The sequence below is a fragment of the Pan troglodytes genome, chromosome 9, assembly GCF_028858775.2.
Source record: "Pan troglodytes isolate AG18354 chromosome 9, NHGRI_mPanTro3-v2.0_pri, whole genome shotgun sequence".
NCBI classification, from domain to species: Eukaryota; Metazoa; Chordata; class Mammalia; order Primates; family Hominidae; genus Pan; species Pan troglodytes.
The window spans coordinates 69,209,471-69,233,576 of NC_072407.2; the positions used below are offsets into that span (position 1 = coordinate 69,209,471).

The following is a 24,106-nucleotide window of genomic DNA, read 5'->3' on the forward strand; positions in this document are numbered from 1 at the left end:
AAAATTCACCAAAACAAATTGGGATTTTTAAAAAACAGGAACATTGAGGAGAAAAGTAATATAGAGAACAGATACTCAGAAAAACTATAATTTATCTCCTCAGAGAAACAAGAAAAGCTATTGCATCCATTAAGTAAGAGGCGGCAGCTATTTTAAAAAGGCAACAAGAAAGAGCTCTAGGAAATTAAAAATAGAGTTGCAAAATTTTTAAACATAATAAATAGAGAATTAGAAGATAGTTTGGGACATTACCCAGAAAGACTAACATATGGAAAATAGGAGAAAAGATAAGAAAATAAGAGACTCAGTCCAGCAAGTCCAGCATCCAGCTGCCTGGGACTCCCGGAAGGGGAGACGAGAGAGCCAGGGGCAGGGGAATCCTGCTGGAAAGTCTCCCGGGACTGAAGGACGCGTATCCATGTGGTAAGGTCTTGGAGCGCCTGGAGTGATGCCAAAAGTCCCACCCAGAAGAAAGATCAGAAGGGGTCTCATAACCTTCTTGTATTTTAGTTCCCTGTCGCTACGGTAACAAATTACCACAAACCTGGTGGCTTAAGACAACAGAAACATATTCTCTTTCAGTTTGGGAGGTCAAAAATCCAACATCACTTTCACAGGCCGAAACCAAGTGAGGGCAGGGCTGCGCCCCTCCGAGGGCCTGCAACGAATCCCTCCCGAGTCTTTTCCAGCCTCTATGGCTGCCGGGCTCCTTTGCTCGTGGCCACATCACTCCCACCTCTGGCTCTGTCTCCACATCGCCTTCTCCTCGGCATAGGTCTCTGTCCTCTAAGGACGCTTGTGATGGCATTCGGGGCCCACCTGGATGATCCGGGATCACCTTTCCAGGTCAGAATCCTTCATCACATCTGAAAAAGCCCTTCTTCCTTCTAAGGTAACAACTAGGATTAGGACCTGGGTACCTTTGGAGGCCATCTCCAGCCTACCACACTTCTGAAGACCAAGGGTCACACACAACTGTCTTCAGCAGTGACATGGAGTCAGAAGCTTCTGGAGTAATGTCCTCCAATTTTGGAGGGAAAACGCTTCCCAAGCTGGAGTCCTCTATCCAGTTAGACTACTAATCCAGTGGGGGTGAAATACCAATCTTTTGAGACACGCCAGGCCTTGGGAGGTGTGCCACCTGTGAGCCTGTCTGCCCAAGAAGCCCAGGGATGGGCACGAACAAAACAAAGGACTAAATAAACCAAGAATAAGGAAGACAAGGGATCCAGGCACCTGGGCAGCCAGCACAGAGGAGGCAAAGGGAACTCCCACGGCGATGGGGAGGGAGGCCCAGGTCGCTCGCTGTCCACAGGCCTGGAGACCCGCCAGGCACCTGGACAGCAGCTCCTGGGGATGTGGCCTTAAATAAACAAACAAAAAGGCAGATTACCTGGTGTCTCCGAAAGAATGAAGAGGAGATGGCAACGCACAACTTGTCTGGGGATGAACATCAACTCCAGGAAAATGAAAAGTTAATGCTACCATAGTAGACATTCTGTATTTTCAGATGTGAATATTAACTTAATGTTAACAATGTAAAATCTTGGCTGGGTGCAGTGGCTCACACCTGTAATCCCAGCACTCTGGGAGGCCCAGGCGGGCAAATCACAAGGTCAGGAGTTCGAGACCACCCTGACCAACATGGTGAAACCCCGTGTCTACTAAAAATACAAAAATTAGCCGGGCGTGGTGGTGCATGCCTGTAATCCCAGCTACTCAGGACGCTGAGGCAGGAGAATCACTTGAACCCAGGAGGCGGAGGTTGCTGTGAGCCGAGATCGCGACACCGCACCCCAGCCTGGGTGACAGAGTGAGACTCCATCTCAAAAAACAAAACAAAACAAAAATGTAAATTCTGAAAATGTACTTAAAAGTGGTTCTATATAACCATGCAGGGTGAAGGGAGGGAAAGTGGGTACATGTGTGGGGCAGGGTTTGAGGTAGGGAGGGCAGTAAAAGTGAGCTCAATCTTCCATCAAAGGAGACCACTAAACAGAGCAATGCCGTGGGGAACAGGAGTTGCAGGGCAGCCTCTGGGAGGCACTCATGGGGAGGGCAGTGGGACAGGGGTGGCGGGGGCAAATGAGCCTCAGGGTACAATCTGACTTTCAGAAGTGTCCACATGTATTATTATTATTATTTGAGAGCATCTCACTCTGTCACCCAGGCTGGGGTGTAGTGGCAGGATCTCGGCTCACTGCAATCTCCGCCTCCCAGGTTCAGGCAATTCTCCCACCTCAGCCTCCCGAGTAGCTGGGATTACAGGCACCCGCCACCACGCCCAGCTAATATTTTTGTATTTTTAGTAGAGATGGGGGTTTCACTATGTTGGCCAGGCTGGTCTCCAACTCCTGACCTCAAGTGATCCGCCTGCCTTGGCCTCCCAAAGTGCTAGGATTACAAGCATGAGCTACCGTGCCCAGTCTCACATGTATTATTTTGATAAAATAAAAGTTAAACTTACCAAAAGGGAAAAAAACCACACTCTGCAAACAGGTGCAGTTCCTTTGTGATTCTTCCTAATACCATTCCGGGTCCTTTTCTCCTTTTCTCCCAGGGGGCCCACAATGCAGAGTTACTACTTCCCCTTTGTTGATTTCACCTGGATATTTGTGTGCCCATAACCATATGTTCTAATTTTTTTCATAAATGATATAATCATTTTAACTTGTTTTACCCAATATATATTTGAAATCTCTCCATGTTAATACAGTAGACCTACCTCACGAATGACTGTACAATGTTCTATTAGACATATCGCAATCTGTACATGCCGAATGAGGGACTGCTATTGCCTGAATGTTTGTGTCCACACCAAATTCCTATGCTGAAACCCTAACCAATGTGGCAGTGTCAGAAGGTGGGGCCTCAGGGAGAAGATTAGCGGCTGGTGGCAGAGCCTTCCTGAATGGGATTAGAAGCCTCACAGAAGAGATCAGACAACTCTGTTTCCCCTTTGTCTGTGAGAACACAGTGATCTATGAACCGGGCAGTGGGCCTTCACCAGACGCTGAATCTGCTGACACTTGATCTTGCACTTTCTGGTCTTTAGGACTGTGAGAAATGCATTTCTGCTGTTTAATGAACCTATGGTATTGTGTTATAGCAGCCCAGACTAAGGCAGTGACAAATAGATTGTTTCCAATTTTTTTTTTTTTTTTTTTTTTGAGATGGAGTTTCACTCTTGTTGCCTGGGCTGGAGTGACAGAGCGAGACTCCATCTCAAAAAATAAATAAATAAATAAGGCAGTTTCATCTTTTTTTTTTTTTTTTGAGATGGAGTCTCACTCTATCACCCAGGCTGGAGTTCAATGGCGTGATCTTGGCTCAGTGCAACCTCTGCCTCCCAGGTTCAAGCGATTCTCCTGCCTCAGCCTCCCGAGTAGCTGGGACTACAGGCATGTGCCACCATGCCCGGCTAATTTTGTATTTTTAGGAGAGATGGGGTTTCTCCATGTTGGTCAGGCTGATCTCGAACTCCACTCCCAACCTCAGGCAATCCACCCACCTCAGCCTCCCAAAGCGCTGGGATTACAGGCATGAGCCACCTCCCCCGCCGCGGTTGTTTCCAATTTTTAGCAATTAAGAACTGTGTTGTATAGGCTGACAAAATGATCATTGTTGAAGCTGGGCGACAGGTACATAGAGTTCATTATACTATTTGCTCTATTTTTGTGTCTATATAAAAGTAGTCAATTAAAAGTGTTAAAAAATGAATAACTTTGACCCCATATGGAAAATGTGCAAAAATTTCTCTAGGACATATACCTAGAATTGGAATTGCTGCATCAGACAATAGGCATGGGGTGTTTTTTTGTTTTTGTTTTCAGAGTCTCGCTCTGTCGCCCAAGCTTGAGTGCAGTGGCGCAATCTCGGCTCACTGCAACTTCTGCCTCCCGGGTTCAAGTGATTCTCCTGGCTCAGCCTCCTGAGTAGCTGGGATTACAGATGTGCGCCAACATGCCCAGCTAATTTTTTTTGTATTTTTAGTAGAGACAGGGTTTCACCATGTTGGCCAGGCTGGTCTTTACCTCCTGACCTCAGGTGATCTGCCCACCTTGGCCTCCCAAAGTGCTGGGATTACAGGCATGAGCCACTGTGCCCACCTAATAGGCAAGTTTTTTTTTTGTTTTTTGTTTGTTTTGTTTTGTTTTGTTTTTTTGAGACGGAGTTTCGCTCTTGTTGCCCAGGCTGGAGTACAATGGTGCGATCTCAGCTCACCACAACCTCCGCCTCCCGGGTTCAAGCGATTCTCCAGCCTCAGCCTCCCGAGTAGCTGGGATTACAGGAATGCACCACCATGCCCGACTAATTTTGTATTTTTAGTAGAGACGGGTTTCACCACGTTGGTCAGGCTGGTCGTGAACTCCTGACCTCAGGTGATCCACCCACCTCAGCCTCCCAAAGTGCTGGGATTACAGGCGTGAGCCACTGCACCCAGCCAATAGGCAAGTTTTTAATATCAACATTGCCAAATAAGTCTCCAAGGTAGTTATCCTAATAATTTACACAGCCACTAGAAATACAACAGAATGTCTATCTCCCCACATCTTTACCAACTGTTATATTGTTAGACTTTGATTTCTGTCAACCTTGTAGTATAAAATGGTATCATTTTAATTTTCAGTCCCCTGATTATTACTGAAGTTGGCTATTTTCTTATGATTGTGGATATATTTTTAGGTTTTTCCTTTTGTGAACTGCCTGTTCACATCATTTGCCCACTTTTCTGCTGGGCTGGTTGTCTTTTTCTTACTGAGCTGTAATAAATCTTTATGTATTCTAGGCATGAATCCATTCTGTGTTATACCCGTGGCAGACGCTTGGGAGGATGTTTAGCAAGTTATAGGAAGAGGAAGGGGAAGGAGTTGAGAGGGAATGACAAGTTGAAGAAGGAAGGATGAGAATAAAAGGTGGGGCGAGTCCGGGAACAAGGCTGCGAGGCTCGGGTGAAAGACTGGCCTTGAACTAGATGAAGAACACTTCCCCTGAGACCAGAGTGCCTAAGAGTTCTGGGACAGTCTCAGTTGTAAAACAGCCAGTGCTTGGCCACAGGTGTCACCCAATACACTGACTCAGCCAGGGCCTGGGATGACTAAGAGCTTTTTCAATGTGACTCATCAAGGCTGACAAGCACAGGCATCACGTTCTAGAACGCACAACCAAAAGGGTAAAGCAACAGTCCAGGCAGGTCAGCCTGTAGAGACAAGACTTCCTACTGACATCCAAGCTACTCGTTTGCCACAGCTGCTCCAAGGATGGCAATAATGAGCGCGAGCTGCATCAGAGATGAGAGATTGAACTTTAAGAAAAATGTCCGGCCAGCCTGATCAGCAAAAGATACGGATAAGAAAAAGCAGTGCCAGTGGGGAATTAGCTCAGGCGGTAGAGCGCTCGCTTAGCATAAGAGAGGTAGCAGGATCGACGCCCGCATTCTCCAGTTCCTTGTCCGGTTTATGTCTCTTGGTTTGTATACCCACTTCTTTCTCCTGTTGACAACGGCGGAAAAAGCAGTGCCATTTCCCTCTGAGGGAGTTTTACAAGAATTTAGTCTTCTGAATCAAGAGATTGTTCTGGAATAGCAACATGTTAGACTGAGTCTATGAGAGATGTCGTGAATTTCTGCTGTGATTAGCTGACCTTGGAGAGGAGACACACGGCAGTTTTCAATCTGTATTTTGGCATGTTCCTACATAACGCTCTTCTAACATTCTTTCTTTAGAGGAAAAAAGCAGAAGTTAGGCACATTTGGGGTTTAGATATTAAGGATGTTTTCATTTAAAATATACCATGAATCTGAGATTTTGAGCCCTCAGGGGGCCTGGCCAGGGAAATGAGAGCAGCAAGTGTGTTGCTTCAGCCTCCTCCCATCCCCCTGACTCTTCCCAAGTAAGATAAGGCTATGGGGCCACGTGCTGAGAGATGAACAAATTTACTTGTTTTGTTTTGTTTTGTTTTTTTGGAGACAGGGTCTTGCTCTGTTGCCCAGGCTAGATTGCAGTGGCCTGATCAGAGCTTATTGCAGCCTCGACCTCCCAGGCTCAAGTGATCCTCCCACCTCAGCCTCTCTAGTAGCCCAGCTAATTTTTTAATTTTTTGTAGAGATGAGGTCTCACTATGTTGTCCAGGCTCGTCTTGAACTCTGGGCTCAAGCATTCCTCCCGCCTCAGCCTCCCAAAGTGCTGGGATTGCAAGCGTGAGCCCCCACACTTGCCAGATTTAGCAAATTAACACGCAAAGCACTCAGTTAAAATCTGAATTTCAGATAAACAGCAAAAAATTTTAAGTATATCCCATACAACATTTGGGGCATACTTCTAGCACAAAATTATTTGTTGCTTATTTGAAATTGCAATTGAACTGGGCATCCTGTATTTCATCTGGTGACCCTAAGGAGCCAGCAGCATTGAGGCCCTAACTGGGCCTTAGGAGAAAAGAAACATGAAGAGAATCCCAGACATTGTTGTAACAGGGCAGGGGAAACGGTGGTTGCGCCCCAGGGCCCAAACTTCCTGGGTTCAAATCAGGGTTCCACCGACTCTGGGTAAATTGCTTAACCTTTGGGCTTCAATTTCCTCATGTGTAAAATCAGAGATAACCAGCCGGGCACGGTGGCTCATGCCTGTAATCCCAGCACTTTGGGAGGCCAAGGTGGAAGGATCACTTGATGCCAGGAGTTCAAGAACAGACTGGATAACATAGTGAGACCCCATTTCTACAAAAAGTTTAAAAATTATCCAGGCATGGTGGTGCATGCCTGTATAACACCTACTGTAACAGCTACTTGGGGTGTTGAGGTGGGAGCATCGTTTGAACCCAGGAGGTCGAGACTACAGTGAACTATGATCACACCACTGTACTCCATCCTGGGTAATAGAATGAGACCTTGTCTCAAAAATAAAATAAAATCAGAGACAACAAAAATAATTGCCTCATAGGGTTATTACAAAGATCAAATTAGTTGATGCATGTAAAGTTCTTAGAATAGTGCCTCACACATAAGCAGCCTTTATTATAAATGTTGGCATTGGTCAGGTGCAGTGGCTCACGCCTGTAGTCCCAGCACTTTGGGAGGCCAAGGTGGGTGGATCATGAGGTCAGGAGTTCAAGACCAGCCTGGCCAAGATGGTGAAACCCCGTCTCTACTAAAAATACAAAAAAATTAGCCAGGCACGGTGGCGGGCGCCTATAATCCCAGCTTCCCAGCTACTCGGGAGGCTGAGGCAGGAGAATCGCTTGAACCCAGGACGTGGAGGTTGCAGTGAGCCAAGATGGCGCCACTGCATTCTAGCCTGGGTGACAGAGCAAGACTCCATCTCAAAAAAAAAAAAAAAATTGTTGGCTTTTAGTATTAACTGTGAGTGTTTAGTATTCATGTTGGATCTGCTGCTGATGATGTGGGGGTGGGTGGAGGGGAGGCAGAGAAGGAAGAATTAGAAGGCCACAGAAGCCCAGGTTGAAGGGCTGGGGCTGCTGCAGTGGAAATATCTTTTAAGATGCTACTTGGCAAGCATGATTCAACCCTGACAGACCCTTAGAACAAGTCAGACGACCTGAAAGATGAGATTCTGCTGTCCAGCTGCACCGTGTCAGTGAGGACCCCCACTGTGACCCCAGGGCACGACTCACTCCCACGGGCTTGCCTGACTCCAGCTCTGTGCTGTGACATCACGTTGGTAGCCTGACACGGGCCACAGTGGGCATATTTATGCCACAGAAATTGGCAAACACTATAATCAAGGCCCTTTCCTCACTTCCCTAAGAGCCACTCCTGACAGAGCAGTGGGTGGCATGCAAATCCCAGAAGGGCCCAGAGACGGGGAGTGAGGGGAGCAGCGTAGACAGAGTCGCTTCTCCACTCTCCCTTTTGCCTACAGAACCCAAATAAAGAAGCCTCTTTTCTTTTTTACAGACCTGGTGTCCAAGTACTTAATTTGATCAAAACGTGAGGATGAGCTAAGGAAGACAGCAGACAGGCACTCTATCAATGTCTTAAGGTAGTTCCAATGACATTCTGCAACATGAATTAATCTGTGAGGATATCAACATAAAAATTCTTTTGAGAATCTCATTTAACAACTGGAAAATTATTCTTTTGTCTTCTAAGGGACTGATTTCCTTACCCCTGCTCTCAACACCTTCTTTCTCTCTCTCCATCAACACAGGCACTTGGAGGTTGAAGCGTGGGGGTGTAAAATCACGCTTTTTGGTGGACATGGCAAATGCCTATTCTATAGCAGAACTTAGTCCCCGCCCCCTACCCCCTCACTCCCCCTCCCAAACTGCACACATACACCAAATCCAACCAGACACCTCCTCCTTCCTTCCTCACCACCCTCTCCCTGGTCACCAAGGGTTAAGCTTAGGGTCTTCTTTAGCTCTTCCCCTCCCTCACCTACCATCTGGTCAAGAAGTCTGGGCAGTTTTACCTCTTTAATCCCTCACATCCTTCCCTCTTTTCATTTCTAAGAAGAGGACCCTGAAATGTCCTCTTCTTACTACTTAACTATCGTAAAAACCTCCTACTCATTACCACAGCTCTAGCTACCAACCCACACTAGGTACTAGGGATAGCTAGCATCCCCAAATACAGGCATGACGGCACTCTTCCTGAAAACTGGGGTAATTCTCTGACTCCCCACTGTCTGTAGGTGGGAAACTCAAGTCTCCTTGGGGACCTCCCCCAAAATTAGTGCACCCTGCCTGTCCAGCCTTGTCCCCCCATGCCCCAGCCTCCCGGATTCTCTAGCTGCAGCCCAGCTGCCTCCTCTTTGTTCTCAGAAATCCTAGCACCTGCCCCTCTCCCTCAGAGCACTCCCTCTACCATTAGAACACCCTTCCCGTCCCAGCTTTTGCCCATGCAAGTCCTGCTCCTGTCTCAGGTATGCATCTAATTTTTCTCCCTCCCTTATGAAATCCCACTAAGACTTCAGCAAATATATATATATATTTAAAGCTATGAACCCCCAAGGGCAGAACAGGAGAGGAGACAACAGCAACATGACTGCAGAAGCTGGAGCGCAGCTCGCATCAGCTGACCTCACAGCCTGGATCTGGAGCAGGCTGAGAACACCCGGGTTCCCACCATCCACCAGGAATCCTCCAAAGGCCAGGGAACTGCAGCTCCAGGTCCCCCCACCTCCACAATGGGCTGAACGGGCTGCCGTGTATAAAGAGGGCAGGCTGAAAGCTTTCAAAAAGCAATCAGGGCTGGGCACAGTGGCTCGCACCTGTAATGCCAACACTTTGGGAGGCCAAGGCGGGTGGATCACCTGAGGTCAGGAGTTCGAGACCAGCCTGGCCAACATGGTGAAACCCCGTATCTACTAAAAATACAAAAATCAGTTGGGCGTGGTGGCATGCACCTGTAATCCCAGCTACTCAGGACGCTGAGGCAGGAGAATCACTTGAACCCAGGAGGCGGAAGCTGAAGTGAGCCGAGATTGTGCCATTGCACTCCAGCCTGGGTAACAAGAGTTAAAACTCCGTCTCAGAAAAAAAAAAAAAAAAAAAAAATAGCAGTTAGACCCCTACCTCCCCCATCTCATGCCAGAGACCTCCCCTCTCCAGCCCTGGAAGAACAGAGGTTTACTTTCTGGGGAGGGAAAAGTGTGGGGTCTCTGGACTGGGAAATTCGAGGCACAGTTGAGGGCCTGGGGACCTTGCCAAAAATGGGGGTGGCAGGTTACGTGACTCTTTGCATGCTACCCCCTTCCCCAACTGAGCTCCCAGATGTTGACACTGAGGTTCCCCAACAAACAGCCTGCCCAGATCACGTACTGGTAAACTCAGAACTGGACCCCCACCTGCTCCAGCTCCCAGGCAGCATTTTAGACCCTCCTAATTATGAGTGGGCAACCAAAGGTCCCTGGGCAGATTCATTCAAAGAGGATGGAGACCAAAGGAAAGAGCAGAGAAAAGCAATTTGGAGGAAACCAACTATGCAGGGAGAAGAAAACTTAAAGAGGCAAACATGGCATTCACATTCTCACAGAAATAAGAAACGATTACATCAGTGAAAACATAGGATGCTACACACATTTTTAAAGAACCATTTGGGGAGCAAAAAAGCTCTTGGAAATTAAAAAATACAATAAGACAAGGCAATAGAAAGGTTGAAAGATAAAAGGAAATCTTCTAGAAACTGAAGAAAAGAGACAAAGAGATGGAAAATAGGTGAAAAAGGGAAAAAAATTAGAGGGTCAGTCCAAGAGATCCAAAAACTAAATAATAGGAGTTTCAGAAAGACAGAACAGTAAAAAACAGAGGGCAAGAAAAGGAATGTTTCAAGAAACTCCCAGGATAGGACATGAGTTTCCACACTGGAAGGACTTGCTGAGAGCCTCACAAAACAGATGAACACAGGCCTACACCAAGGCACTGTGTCCAATTTCAGATCCTGTAAGCTTTCCCAAAGGAGGGTAAAAAGAAAAAAAAGACAAAAGAATCAGAAATCAGAAAGGTTTTGGACTTCTCAGCAGTTTCAGAAGTTAGAAAAGTGCAAAGCAATCCTTCAAACTTGTCAAGGAAAAATTGTTTCCAACCTGAAATTCTCTTTTTTTTTTCTTTCCGGAGACAGTCTGGCTCTGTCATCCAGTCTGGAGTGCAGTGGCACAATCTCAGCTCACTGCAACCTCCACCTCTTGGGTTCAAGCAATCCTCTGCCTCAGCCTCTCGAGTAGCTGGGATTACAGACATGTGCCACCATGCCCAGCTAATTTTTGTATTTTCAGTAGGGATGGGGTTTCACCATGTTGGCCAAGATGGTCTTGAACTCCTGGCCTCAAGTGATCCACCTGCCTCGGCCTCCCAAAGTGCTGGGATTACAGGCATGAGCCATGGCTCCTGGCCCCAACCTGAAATTCTCTATCCAGCTAAACTATCAACCATGTATGAAAGTAAAATAACGAGAAAAAGCAAAGGTCTTTGTTAGGAAGCTGCTGTCAATATGCTGCACCCAAACAAGGGAGTGAGCAAACAAGAAAGAGGAGTGGGGAACAAAGGAGAAAGACAGAGGAAATCCCTGGGAGAGGGCACGCCAAGGTACCAGAGGGGCAAGGAGGATGGACAGCGCCGCTGGCTCCCTTCAAGGGGAACTAAAGGAAAATGAAGCCTCACTCTTACTGATGAGAGGGCCTATGCCGAACCTGACCGCAAGACACGAAAGCAGCAAGAACATAACACCTGAAGCCTAACCCACACCTTAGCAGGAGGCCCCTGATCCTCACGGACCACAATGTGGATGCTGTGAAAATCTGCCTAGATGAGAGGCGTCCGCCTATATATACGCACATACACTCACAAACATAGAGTACTTCTAGAATGACACTTCAGGAGCTGGTAACAGTGGCTGCCTCTGGGAAAGGTTTCTCTTTCACTGCTGATCCTTTTGTTTGTTTGTTTTTTGAGATGGAGTCTCACTCTTGTCGCCCAGGCTGGAGTGCAGTGGTGCAATCTCGGCTCACTGCAACCTCTGCCCCCGGGGTTCAAGAGATTCTCATGCCTCAGCCTCCAGAGTAGCTGGGATTACAGGCGTGCACCACTATGCCTGGCTGATTTTTTTGTATTTTTAGTAGAGATGGGGTTTCACCATGTTGGCCAGGCTGGTCTCGAGCTCCTGACCTCAGGTGATCCACCTGCCTAGGCGTCCCACAGTGCTGGAATTACAGGCATGAGCCACTGCGCCCAGCCTTGACCCTTTTGAATTTGCACCATGTACTTGATTATCTATTCAAAAAGTGACTAAGTCGGGGAGCAGTGGCTCACACCTATAATCCCAGCACTTTGGGAGGCCGAAGCAGGCAGATTACCTGAGGCCAAGAGTTCGTCACCAGTCTGGCCAACATGGCAAAACCCCGTTTCTACTAAAAATATAATAAATTATCTGGATGTGGTGGCACACACCTGTAGTCCCAGTTACTCGGGAGGCTGAAGCAGGAGAATTGCTTAAACCTGGGAGGCAGAGGTTGCAGTAAGTAAGCAGAGATTATGCCACTGCACTCCAGCCTGGGCGACAGAGAGAGACCTGCCTCCAAAAAATAAATAAACAAAAAGCGAATAAAATACAACATGCGAAAAGCTATCCTCCTTCAAAGCCTCACTTCATTGCCCCCTCCCTGAGGAAGCCTTCCCCGGTTCCCAGCCCAGGACCAGAGTAAGACAGGGACCCTCCTCCTGGCCTGCTTCTCCCCAGGCCCTGGTTAGCGAGTACAGGTCATGTATCCAGCCTTGAGCTCTACAGGGGCAGACATAACTAACTCATCTTTGTTATGTCCACTTGGTAGAGATAACTTGCTCCAGGAGCACTGGAAAGAAACTTTCATTTTCTGCCTACAATATTCCAGGCATCTTCCTTTTAGCCCACTGAATTGTCACCACAATCTCATGGGGTATTATCAACCCTCATTTTACTGAAAAGAAAATTGAGGCTGGGAAGGACCCACAGGAAGTAGCAAACTCAAGAATAATTAAGGCTGCCCAGCTCCAGGGCCCCTGTTTTTCATGAGAGCAGCTAGCCTGGTGCCTAGCTCACAGTACAGTTCCAAAAATGTTTAACTCAACCAAATTAAATTGGAATTAAGATTAAACTGGAATTAAGATTTTCTTCTGGAGCTGGGGTCTTCTCATGTTCTGAGATCCTGAAAAAGCAGCTGAGGGCCCTCAGTGGCAGACAGCACCCCCACCCGGCCAAAGGGAGCCAGGGCCAGCGGTCACAGCCCGGTGGGAAAGTTTCCTCATTAAATCACAGTCTTTTAGCCGACTGCGCTGCCCTTCAGGGCCAGGGTTTTGTTTTTTAACAGCTTTATTGAGATACAATTCACATACCATATAGATGAGACACATAAAGTGCAATTCAATGGCCGGGTGTAGTGGCTCACACCTATAATCCCAGCACTTTGGAAGGCTGAGGTGAGCAGATCACTTGAAGTCAGGAGTTTAAGACCAGCCTGGCCAACATGGCAAAACCCCATCTCTACTAAAAATACAAAAATTCGCTGGGCGTGGTGGCAGGCACCTGTAATCCCAGATACTTAGGAGGCTGAGACAGGAGAATCGCTTGAACCCAGGAGGTGGAGGTCGCAGTAAGCCGAGATTGCGCCACTGCATTCTAGCCTGGGCAACAGAGCAAGACTCTGTCTCAAGAAACAAATAAAGTGCAATTCAATGGCTTTTTAAATATATTCACAGATATGTGCATCTACCACCATAATCCGCTTTTAGAACATTTCCTATCCCCTAGCTGTCATGCTCCAACCCCCTTAGCTCCCTCAACCCTTGGCAACCACTCATCTACTCTCAGTCTCTATGGATTTGCCTATTCTGGACATTTCTTTTCTTTTCTTTTTTAAGATGGAGTTTCGCTCTTGTTGCCCGGGCTGGAGTGCTATGGCACGATCTTGGCTCACCACAACCTTCGCCTCCCGGGTTCAAGCGATTCTCCTGCCTCAGCCTCCAGAGTAGCTGGGATTACAGGCATGCGCCACCATGCCCGGCTAATTTTGTATTTTTAGTAGAGACGGGGTTTCTCCATATTGGTCAGGCTGGTCTTGAACTCCCGACCTCAGGTGATCCACCTGCCTCGGCCTCCCAAAGTGCTGGGATTACAGGGGTGAGCCACCGTGCCCAGCCAATTCTGGACATTTCATATCAACAGAATCATAAATTATGTGGGTTTTGGGTCTGGCTTCTTTCACTTAGCATATTGCTCTCAAGGTTCATCCGTGTTGTGGTGTGTGCCAGTACTTCACTTCTTTGTATGGCTAAATAATATCCCACCATATGACTACAGGTATGTGCCACACAATGATGTTGCAGTCAATGACGAAATGCATATACGATGGTGGTCCCATAATATTATTGATTTTACTTGACAGACAGAGTCTCACTCTGTCGCCCAGGCTGGAGGGCAGTGGCACGACCATAGTTCACTGCAGCCTCAAACTCCTGGGCTCCTGAAGCCATCCTCCTGCTTCAGCCTCCCAAGTAGCTAGTTTTTTTTTCCTTTTTTACTTTTTGCAGAGACAGGGTCTTATGACATTGCCCAGGCTAGTCTTGAACTCCCAACCTCAAGCCATCCTCCCATGTGAGCCACCGTACCCAGCCAAGAGTTCTTGAGGTAGTCTAGATACAAGTTCCTTGTTACATAGATGATTTCCAAAATGTTCTCCCACTTTGTGGGTTGTCTTTTCCCTTTCTTGATAGTGTTCTTTGATGTACAAAAGTTGATTCTGATGATGTACAGTTCATTTTCTTTTATTGCTTGTGCTTTGGCGTCGTATCTAAAAAATCATTGCCTAACCTAAGGTCACAAAGAATTACACTTATTTTTCTCCTTATAGCTCTTCTTACATTTAGGTCTTTGGTCCATTTTGAATTAATTTTTGTATGTGGTATGAGGTGGGGTCCAGTTCATTCCTGTGCATGCAGATATACAGTTGTTTTAGCGCCACTTGTTGAAAAGACTATTCTTTCCCCCATTAAATTGTCTTGGCGCTCTTATTGAAAATCAATTAACTGTTAATGTGAGGGTTTATTCTGGGCTCTCAGTTCTATTCCATTGATCTATATATCTATATGTCTATCCTTACACCAGTACCACACTGCAGTTAAATTCTGAAATCAGGAAGTGTGAGTCCTCCAACGTTGTTCTTTTTTTTTTTTTTTTTTTGAGACGGAGTCTTGCTCTGTTGCCCAGGCTGGAGTGCAGTGGTGCGATCTCGGCTCACTGCAAGCTCTGACTCCCGGGTTCACGTCATTCTCCAGCCTCCCAACTAGCTGGGACTACAGGCGCCCACCACCACGCCCGACTAATTTTTTTGTATTTTTAGTAGAGATGTTAGCCAGGATGGTCTTGATCTCCTGACCTCATGATCCGCCCGCCTTGGCCTCCCAAAGTGCTGGGATTACAGGTGCGAGCCACTGCACCCAGCCTGTTCTTCTTTCTTAAGATTCTTTTGGTTGTTCTGGTTCCCTTGCATTTCTCTGTGAATTTTAGGATCATCTTGTCAATTTCCGCTAATGAAGGCATCTTGGATTGTGATAGGGATTGCAGATCAATTCAGGAAGTATTGCCATCTTAACAATATTAAGTCTCTGATCCATGATCATGGGGTATCTTTCCATTTATTTGGGTCTTCTTTAATTGTTTTCAACAGTGTTTTATAGTTTTCAGAGTATAAGTCTTGCACTTTTATTAAATTTATTCCCAAATATTTTATTTTGATGCTATCTTAAATGGAATTGTTTTCTTCATTTTCAATTTGCCCACTGCTACTGAAATACAATTGATTTTGGCATACTGATCTTATGTCCTGCAACCTTGCTGAACTCATTTAATTCAAATAGATTTTTAATGAGTTCCCTAGGTTTTTCTATACAAGATTATGTCAACTGAAAATAAAAATACTTTTACCTCTTCCTTTCCAATCTGGATGCTCTTTATTTCCTTATCTTTCCTAATTGCCCTTTATGATCAAATTTTGAACTAGTAACTAGTTTTGATTTGGCAGCCCCTTCCCAAAAAGTAGCAGCAGCAGCCGCTCAGACCCTAGGATGCCAGAGCTCTCATCCCCCCTGCTTTCCACACCTGCTGAGTGGATGCCTCCTCCACAGCTTTGCCTTTCGGGGAAAGGCTACCTGGTTGGTGGCCTCCCTGTATGCCCTTCTCTGGACCCAGGGGGGCTGAGCCCTCTGGGTGGAGGCACCTGGGCTCCCTTCCTGGCTGGTTTCCTGTAGGTCCAGCCGATGAGATAGAGGCACAGGCGGGAGACAAGGGTAGGTAGGAGGTGGTGGAGAGAGAACGTGGGGTGTGTCTTCCTCACTCTCTACCAGCTTTGATGCCACCATCCTGACCCAGGCTGTGTCTTGTCGCTATGACAGTTCCTGCTGGCATCCCAGTGTCCACTATTCAGCCCTCACTGGTGTTTGCAGGAAAGGCTATTTATGTATTTTTTTTTGGAGACAAGAGTCCCGCTCTGTCGCCCAGGCTGCAGTACAATGGCGCGATCTTGGCTCACTGCAACCTCCACCTCCCTGGGTTCAACCAATTCTTCTGCTTCAGCCTCTGGAGTAGCTGGGATTACAGGCACCTGCCACCACGCCTGGCTAATTTTTTTGTATTTTTAGTAGAGATGGGGTTTTGCCATGTTGGCCAGGCTGGTCTTGAACTCCTGACTTCAGGTGATCCGCCCGCCTCAGCCTCCCAAAGTGCTAGGATTACAGGCGTGAGCCACCACGCCCAGCCAGGAAATGTTATTTCTTCTCCTGACCCCTTCAAGCCTAGTGGTAGTAATGACTTTCCACTGTCGCTTGGTGCCTCAACTTCCCTTGTTGGGTGTCTGACTTTTCTTGGCTGATTAATTCAGTTTATTAAAAATAGTGTGCAACCCTCAACCATTCCTGGGTAGTCTTGACTGCTATTCTGCTAGATGACACACCCCGACATCCCGTGGAGGAAGTCACTGTGGAACCTAGGTCAATGTGAAAGCTTGGTTCTCTGGGTGAACTGATTACAAAAGTACCCAGTCCATGAGCCAAGGCGATAGTAAAGAAATCCAATGGGAAACAGCTTCAGTTCCTGGAAGAGGAAAGTAAACAGCAACCCAGGCAGGACATGGCCTTGACTGTGTTTGCTGCTGTTTTCTCTCCCTATTCGTGACTCCTAGGAGAACATATCTTCATAGCCCCATGATCTGACCTTTCATCCTATGCTTTGGAGTTTGAGCACAAACACTGACTGGCTCAGAGGCTTCCCGGAGATGCAGCTCTGGGCATCCACTATTGCTGATTTTACTGTGATGGCCACATAGCAAGTGTCGGAATTGCTGATCATTTGTGTGAGCTGCTACTGAGTGCCAGCCACTGCACTGAGTGATTTCTATGATCTCAATCATCAGAGGGCTTGTAAGGGGAATATTATTGTAAGCATGGAAAGACACCCAGATGAACAGCTTGCCTATGGTCTCAGAGCTCAAAGCCACGTAGACCCCTGTCTGCCCGTCATGCCGAGCTGTGCCTCAGGTCCTGCCCTGCCACCTGGGAGTCCCTTGTAGATAGATTGTCAAGACTGATCATGCTAGTGATTAGTAGTTACCAATCTCTCCTCCCTGCCTGCCAACCTCAGCCACTCTCCTCCACCATCACTCTTGCCCTGGCCACTCCCGGGCCTGTGATCACACCCTCCTCTTCCTCCTCCAGCTGTATCACATCACAGTCACACCTGTGTGTCCCCCAAACTCTGACCACAGCCCTTCCCCCAGGCTAACTGTGTAATCACAGTCGTGCTGCCCAGCCAACCCCCAGCTGAGTGGACGTTTTGTTTTGTTGTTTTGGAGTTCTGCAAATAGCAAGAGCTTCCAGTTTGCCTTTACCCTAAAATGCACACCCCGGGGACGGGAGGGAAGCACAGCGGCTGCAGCAAGCCGGGCTGTCAGGCGCCTACCCGCTACACCACCGCAGCCCATCCACCTGCTGAGCAGCTGCTGACTCGCCAGGCCTTACTTTTCTGCTCCACATTAGCAGGGGGGTGTTCATCCGAATATAACAGTTCCTCCTCAAGGGTGAGAAATTAGCTTGCTGAAAACCCCCACGGGGAGGAAGGAGGTATTCAGAGTCGGGGACCTGCAGTGGTGAGTGGATCTACGAAAGCCCTAGGGCCAGACAGCCTTTCCCATCTTCTTAGTCCCAATCCAGAAGCGATGCATTCTCAGCACTGCCAACTCCTTTCCCCAATCTGAAGGAAGAGGGCATGTCTTATAATAATTACGAAAACAAGAATAATTCATAATAGCTAGAGTGCCAGGCCTTGGGTGAGGCACCATCCTGATTGTCTCCTCAATACTCACAAGGCCAGTATGATTCTATCCAACCATGTTGTTGAGCTCATCCCTACGGACTATAATTATTATTATTTAAAAATATATATTTTTTGGCTGGGCGTGGTGGCTCACGCCTGTAATCCTTGCACTTTGGGAAGCCGAGGCAGGTGGATTACCTGAGGTCAGGAGTTCAAAACCAGCCTGGCCAACTTGGCTAAACCCTGTCTCTACTAAAAATACAAAAAAAAAAATTAGCCAGGCGTGGTGGCAGGCACCTGTAATCCCAGCTACTGGGGAGGCTGAGGCAGGAGAATCACTTCAACCCGGGAGGCGGAGGTTGCAGTGAGCCAAGATGGTGCCATTGCACTCCAGCCTGGGCAACAGAGTGAGAGACTCCATCTCAGGAAAAAAAAAAAAAAAATATATATATATATATATACACACACACACACACACACACACACACCCACACACATACACACACACACACACACACACATATATTTTTTTTTAGAGACAGAGTCTCACTTCGTCACCCAGGCTGGAGGACAATGGCACGATCTCAGCTCACTGCAACCTCTGCCTCCTAGGCCCAAGCAATACTCCTGCCTCAGCCTCCCGGGTAGCTGGGATTACAGACACCCAGCACCATGCCCAGCTACAGACTATAATTATATTTAACAACAATATTGCTAGTGCTCTGCAGTTTAGAAGGCGCTTCAGCAGACACTCTCACTTGCTACTAAGAGTAACCTCGCCTGGTAGGTAGGACAAGCACATCTTCATTTGACAGAAGCTTTTACACAGAGCATGGGGCTTTCTGGCCTATCTCCCACCCCTAATGTCCCACACCAGTTCCTGATCTCCTGCCCCACCCCTCCTGCACCCTGCCCCTTCTCAGGTGACTCACTGTGTCAACATCCTTGAAGGAATGATTTCTGGTTCATGGCCCCAGAGCTGGAGCTTCGGAAGGATAAAGGGAAAAGCAGCCAGGGTCCCTGCCCTCAAGAGACAAGCATTCTAAGGCTGGGCGCGGTGGCTCATGTCTGTAATCTCAGCACTTTGGGAGGCCAAAGCAGGCAGATCACTTGAGCCCAGGAGTTTGACACCAGCCTGGGCAATGTGGTGAAACTCTGCCTCTAAAAAAATACAAAAATTAGCCTTGCATGGTGGCATGCGCCTGTAGTCCCAGCTACTCAGGAGGCTGAGGTGGGAGAATCACCTGAGCCTGGGAGGTCAAGGCTGCAGTGAGCTGTGATTGTGCCACCACACTCCAGCATGGGTGACAGAGCGAGACCCTGTCTCAAAAAACACACACACAAAAAAAGACACGAGTTCTAATGAAAGAGAAAGGACAAATACAAATAAGGAACTGTATGACTAAGTGGGATGGAAGGCCTGGCAGGGGTCACCTGGCCAAGTCTGGACCACAGGCTGCTGCGATTCTGTGGGAAGGGAACGGCATTAAGAGTTAAACCTTGGGTTCAAGTTCTGGCTTTGCTACCATCCATCATATGACCTTGGGGAATTCACTCTACCTCTGGACCTGTTAGTCCGTCTACAAAACATATTTATCCCTCTCAGCACAGAGGGCTGACAATTAAGGGATCTGTTTTACAGGAAACTTCAAATTGGCTCTTCGGTTTCAGAAACTGTAAACCACAATACACATGCAAAGGACTGTGATTAGATTTCACCTCATCAGAGGTATCAAGTGTTTACTGAGCAACAAACTGCCTGTAACACACACTTGAGGGATGGAGGATCATATAAAACATGGCCTCTGCCTTTAAGAAAATCACTATCTGCTGACGAGGCAAGACTGGCACAGCCAACATATAACAAACACATAGTGTGTGCAAAGGCACTGCTGTTAGAGAAAAGGGAGAGGAGGCAGGCCGAGCAGCTTAGGAGAGCTAAGTGAAGGCTCACAGAGGAGACGCTTGGCCTGGCCCTTAGCAAGGGTGCCAACGCCTGCTGTGTGAGTGCACTGGGGTGAGAGGGAGAAACAGGACCGGCTGTCCTCGTCTCCAAGTGTGGACTCCAAGCTGACTCTGTTCAGGGTCAGGGGCCAGTGGAGCCAGTTCAAATCCTGATCACAACCCCCTAATGCTAATTAATCTGGTTACCTAGAGGAACTAAGTTGTCTGAGACTCTGTAAAATAAGAATAATTATTTGACTTTGTATGTTCATTGGGAGGATGAAATATGAGAATGCATGTGAACTGGTCCATATTAGGGATGTAATACATGCTACAAATTAATAATCCTTGACATCAAATAAGGTCTGACTGCCAGGGTGGGATCAGATTTTGGAAGGTCAGAAGCACCAATAGAGAAATATAGACACAATGATTTGGGGGTGATCAGCATAGAAGTGACAGCCAAAGCCATGAGAAAGAGCTTGGCCTCAGCAAGGTGGAGAGGGCTGCTGCCCACAAGCCCAGCTCCGGCCACCAGCATGCTCCCTCCCCACCCGAACCACGGGTGCCTGGGCTGCCCAGGCCCTGGCGAGCTTAGCCCAGGGCATCACCACTCACCCGCTTTCCTGAGAAGAGCACAGGAGCAGAGGTGGAACAGCAGAAATGTGAGGAGGAGAAACTGAGGCAGGAATGAAACTGAAGGGATGGTCTTAAGAGGGGCAAACAAATACTGCTAGTATGTCACAGCACAGGAACCCAAAAGAGAAGTTTCAGGCAGAGGTGGGCGGGCGGGGAGCCTGCAGTAACATGAACTCTCAAAGTTGTGGGGAAGGGCAGCACCAAAGCAGACAATGACCCAGTGAGAAGCTGACACGGAAGCAACGGAAGATGAATCAGGAGGTTTAAGGGAACGATATGCAGCCCCGCCTAAAAAGTATGCATTCATTCATTCAGTCACTTCTGAACGAGCCTTTACAACATGCCAGGCACTGTGGGTCATCAGAGAGAAAGTTGTGCAGGAGAGAACAGGTCCCTGTCCTCATGAAACTGACATTTCATTCCAGCCAGGAAACCAAGCACACAAACAAGACCAAAGATCCATCCTGATCGGTAAGTACTGTCTCCTGGCCTCAGACTCCCTCCTGATGGCAGGTCTCCCTCGGTGTCACAGAGAAAGGCACCACCTGACAGAGAACAAAGCCATGGTGCTCAATCCCTCCACCCCTGGCCTAGAACTCCCAGGGTGGGGAGAAAGGCATGTTCTTAACAATTGCTAATCCCGAGCAGTTTGGGACTAAGCAGAGGGAAATAGAGCTGAAGCATACACAGATGTCCACGTCACCTCCATCCCCCCAGTCTTTCCCCCTACGAGCATGCGCATGTACACACACATGCACGCTGCATCTCTCCCCTCTCCTTGGATTGTTATCCCATGACCTGGCAGGGAGCCTGGCCTGTTTGCAGTTAAAGAACCAGAGGCCATTTGGAACCTGATCAGTTTCTCCTCCTCCTAAACTGAGGAAAAGGTTTTCTTCAAAATGGGAGATGTTCTCTCCCCTTAGATCTGAGCAGTGAGTCCTATTCAAACGCCAGAGGTCTGGTCTCCCAAAATACGGGTAGTAACATGTTTTTCCTGCACTGCTGTCTGGGAGGCCTCACATGTTGAACAGAGCATGACCTCAGCCCTCCTATTTCCCAGATTCCTAAAGGAAAGCCGGGCCTTTCTGTTCTGTAACTCCAGGGCATTTTGTGAAGGACTGAGCCGGCTGGGGAGCTGGAGCACAGCACACGAAGGGCCGGCTGGTGCTGAACTATGAGCAGGGCCTCCCCGTGACCACTGGCAGCCATGCCATTTACACAAGGAACCACGTGGCCTTTCCCTCAACTGTCACCATCATGCAAGGGTGTTCTGGCCCAGAGCTCTTGGATCCATGGCCAAGGTCTTCTGTCCAAGGTCTCAGGCAAAACCTGTTCTCGGCCAGGAACAGTGGTTCACGCCTGTAATCCTAGCACTTTGGGAGGCCGAGGCGGGCAGATCACCTGAGGTCAGGAGTTCAAGACCATCCTGGCCAGCATGGTGAAACCCCGTCTCTACAAAAAATACAAAATTAGCCGGGCGTGGTGGCACACACGTGTAATCCCAGCTACTCGGGAGGCTGAGGCAGAAGAATCGCTTGAACCCGGGAGGCAGGGGTTGCAGTGAGCCGAGATCATACCACCGCACTCCAGCCTGGATGACAAAGCGAGACTCAAAAACAAAAACAAAACAACAACAAATCTGTTCTCAGGTCAAGTAGGGTTTGCCTACCTCCTGCCCCTCAGCTTGCCCATGCCTGACCAGAACAGTCCCCACAGCTCTTGAGAAATGATCTAGTCCAACCCTCCCCTGGATTCCTGTTCTCTAAGGACTGTTCCCATCCTTCTACCCTCTGCTCTTCTAACTGCTAGAAAGCTGCCAAGTTCCAGAGGGAAGAGCAACAATGGCCAGGATGTGTGGGCACCCCTACCCAGGACAAAGTGCCTAGAGGCCTCTGAAAGTCGGTTCTCTTACCACGGCAGTTGGTCTGCAGAGTTCCAGAGAGGCCACACTGTTCCTGGAACACCCAAGTCTGGGCCTGAGGCCTGCTGCCTGTTTATAATTGATGTTCTAGGTTAATCCCCTGTCAATGACTTTCCAGAACTGTCCCCTCCTTTACCGCTCCCAGGAGAGAGAGGCTGCTTGGGAGCCAATCTCTGGCTTAGGGGTGGGCCTTGAGTAGACTGAGGGAAGGATAAAAAAACAAACACCAGGTCAGGGGTGAGCTGGAAGAGCGGCGGTCAAAAGCCACTGCTCACAAGTTCTGGTGGAAAGATGAAAGGGCAGTGGTGTTCGAGTTTCACAAAGAAGGGAGGGCCAGGGCCAGGGCTGGGAAAGCCAGCCAGGAGAGAGACAGGGCATCTGGCCTAAGGAAAGGGGCAGAAGATTCAATGGGGAGAAGAAAAAAGAAGGAGTCTAATGTCTTCCTCCTTCCTGCCGAGACCTCACTATGCCTTGGGTTGTCCACCTGGGAACTGGTGACATCATGGGCCTGTCTCCCCACAGGGCCAGAAGACTGGATCCCTCACCAGGGCACATGTTACCTGGTGATTAGTGTGAGCTGGTGACCCAGTACGATTTATCAGCAAGCAGATGTTCACATGCTTGAACATACTATGAAACCACCTAGCTCAGTTCATTTAACAAAGTGTTATCCTAAAGGCCACCCCAGTCAGAAGCCAGAACAGAGTTCCCACCTACTGGGTACCACCCCACCATCGCAAGGAAGCAAAACACCAGGCTGAGCTCTGACCAGCTCCTTGGAGGAGGCACAGTCAATAGCTCACTGTTAGATCTTTTGCTTGGCCTCCCGAACCCGAGGCTAATTGGTCGGAGGTCTTGCATGGTTCGGCGCGCTCACTGTGTGACAGGAGCTGGCATCTGAAGAGAGCGGGTAGGCTGAGCCTGCTACGGGAACGTAAGTGTGCCCTGATCCAAGCCAGGCAGAGGTCTGAACACCCCGATGTCCCCGAGAACACGCGTTAACTGAAAAGTCAGGGTGGAGGGATCCTGCACATTCCTTCAGGTCCAGGATCCTGACCAGCACTGGCACCTCTGTTTCCGCCTCTTCTCTATCTTTTCCCAAGATGACAATAAGCAGCTTTCTGCTTCCCTTCCAGCCCATGAAGGAAGGGGGCTACCCGGAAGGTGAGCTCAGAATGAGACTCAAACCAGGGGCCCTATCTGGGAATAAAGAGTAGAGGATCAGCTGGAATGCCAAAGTGGGAAATGGCAGAAAGTCCCTGTTCCCCGTGTCCAGTGCTACAGCTGCTGGTTGTGACAATTCTTGTCCTTATCCTAGCACCCAGACAGGCACCGGGTGCCTCTTCCCCAGCTGGAGGCAGAGAGGTGCCACCAACTCCCGTACTCGCCTTGGGATTTGCCTTCTGGCTGGTGTGCTGCTGGTGTGGGGCCGGAGCTGGAGGAAGTATCTGCATGGAGCCTGCACTCAGCCTAAGCCTCACCCAGGAGTGCCATTCACAGTGACTTGCCCAAGGTCATACTCGTCATGGACCCCAGCCATCTCCACTCATGCTTCATTCCTCAGCACACAGAGATCATGCAGGACATGATCTTCGGAACAGGTGTCCCTGCCGCTCCCCCCCGAAGAGAAGCTGCCTGAGAGTTGGGTCACAGCTTACTCAGCTCTGCCTGCAATGAGCATTTCACAGGCTGCTACTGGATTGGACCAAAAATGTCATCACCACCACATGTCCTATTTGGTCCAGCGCAGCCTGCCTGAGTCTCCATCAGCACTGGGGAGCCGGAGCGGACAAGAAGACACAGTC

At 48.4% G+C, this 24,106-nt stretch overlaps 1 protein-coding gene across 6 annotated transcripts in view; it reads right to left on the bottom strand.

Moving 5' to 3' along the window:
• Window positions 1-24,106, bottom strand: part of PC (pyruvate carboxylase) — a 112,133-nt gene that overhangs the window by 38,861 nt on the left and 49,166 nt on the right. The window contains exon 1 of one of the 6 annotated variants that reach the window (XM_016921320.3): window positions 22,293-22,469. The exons of the other annotated variants lie outside the window; for them this stretch is intronic. The gene's annotated coding sequence lies outside the window, so the exon portion shown is untranslated. Of the gene's footprint in view, window positions 1-22,292; window positions 22,470-24,106 lie in introns of those variants that run through there. 6 annotated transcript variants of the gene reach the window in all.